Below are 1,975 nucleotides of genomic sequence, written 5' to 3' on the forward strand. Positions count from 1 at the left end.
ACGGAAGCTAGGTTCATATCAAAGCATGGGAGAGGCATTTCCTCCTAAGTTTATTTTACCCATAGGAGAGGCATTTCTTCCTAAGTTAGTTTCACCCATAAGAGATGTATTTCCTCCTAAGTTTATTTTACCCATAGGAGAGACATTTCCTCATAAAGTTTATTTTACCCATAGGAGAGGCATTTCCTCCTAAGTTTAGTTTCACCCATGGGAGAAGCATTTCCTCATAAGTTTAGTTTTACCCATAGGAGAGGCATTTCCTCCTAAGTTTAGTTTTACCCATAGGAGAGGCATTTCCTCCTAAGTTAGTTCCACCCATAGGAGAAACATTTCCTCCTAAAAGTTTAGATTTTTACCCATAGGAGAGACATTTCCTCCTAAGTTAATTTCACCCATAGGAGAGGCATTTTCTCCTAAATTTTATTTTACCCATAGGAGAGGCATTTTCTCCTAAGTTAGTTCCACCCATAAGAGAAGCATTTCCTCCTAAAAGTTTAGATTTTTATCCATAGGAGAGGCATTTCCTCCTAAGTTAGTTTCACCCATAGGAGAGGCATTTCCTCCTAAGTTTATTTCACATATAGGAGAGACATTTCCTCCTAAGTTTAGTTTTACCCATAGGAGAAGAATTTCCTCCTAAGTTTAGTTTTACCCATAGGAGAGGCATTTCATCCTAAGTTAGTTCCACCCATAGGAGAAGCATTTCCTCCTAAAAGTTTAGATTTTTACCCAGAGGAGAGACATTTCCTCCTAAGTTAATTTCACTCATAGGAGAGGCCTTTCCTCCTAAGTTAGTTTCACCCATAGGAGAGGCATTTCCTCCTAAGTTTATTTCACCCATAGGAGAGGCATTTCCTCCTAAAGTTTATTTTACCCATAGAAGAGGCATTTTCTCCTAAGTTATTTTACCCATAGGAGATGTATTTCCTCCTAAGTTTGTTTTTACCCATAGGAGATGCATTTCCTCCTAAGTTTGTTTTTCCCATAGGAGATGCATTTCCTCCTAAGTTTATTTTTACCCATAGGAGATGCATTTCCTCCTAAAGTTTATTTTCACCCATAGGAGAGGCATTTCCTCCTAAGTTTAGTTTTACCCATAAGAGAGACATTTCCTCCTAAGTTTGTTTTACCCATAGGAATGGCGTCTTTTAAAGTTGTTGTTGAAGTCAGGAGCCCGCCTGAAGAGAGGAATGGCGTTTTTTCCTAGAGTTTATTCCACCCATAGGAGAAGCATTTCCTCCTAAAAGTTTAGATTTTTACCCATAGGGGAGACATTTCCTCCTAAGTTAGTTTCACCCATAAGAGAGGCATTTCATCCTAAGTTAGTTTCACCCATAGGAGAGGCATTTACTCCTAAGTTATTTTACCCATAGGAGAGGCATTTCCTCCTAAGTTAGTTTCACCCATAGGAGAAACATTTCCTCCTAAGTTGGTTTACTCTCATTATTGCATCAATAGTAAAAGCGGCTCACAATTTGGCTAACAACTCACGAATATTCCTAGTACAAACTAGGGCAAAAATTTTGTTTTTTTTGTTTACTTTGGTTACAGGAACCCGCCTGGAGAACAGAGGAAAACATTTCAGTCTTTATATTGTAAGTGTTGAAATTGGGAGCCCGCCCATATAATAGAGGAGTACATTCAAGTTGGAAGTCAGGAGCCCGCTGTATAACAGAGGAATGCATCTCAAGATCAAGTTAGAAGCCAGTAATGCGGAGGGTTACAACAAAAATACCCCCAGCATGCAGCGCAGCAGGAGTCAGAAGGAAGACCGCGAGTCGAGCCCGAAGTGGAGAAACAGCGGAGGAAACACAAATCAACGAGTCATCAAGGCAACGAGAGACACAAGAGCAAGACTAAAGATCTTAATAAGATTTTGTAATGCATAGACTGTAGTTTAGTCTAGCTTCTTGTTTTCTTTCAGCATGGTGTAATAGGGAGGTTGGCAAGTAGTAATAACAACATGCAACAGCAG

The sequence above is a fragment of the Nicotiana tabacum genome, chromosome 6 (genome assembly GCF_000715075.1).
Source record: "Nicotiana tabacum cultivar K326 chromosome 6, ASM71507v2, whole genome shotgun sequence".
Classification (NCBI taxonomy): domain Eukaryota; kingdom Viridiplantae; phylum Streptophyta; class Magnoliopsida; order Solanales; family Solanaceae; genus Nicotiana; species Nicotiana tabacum.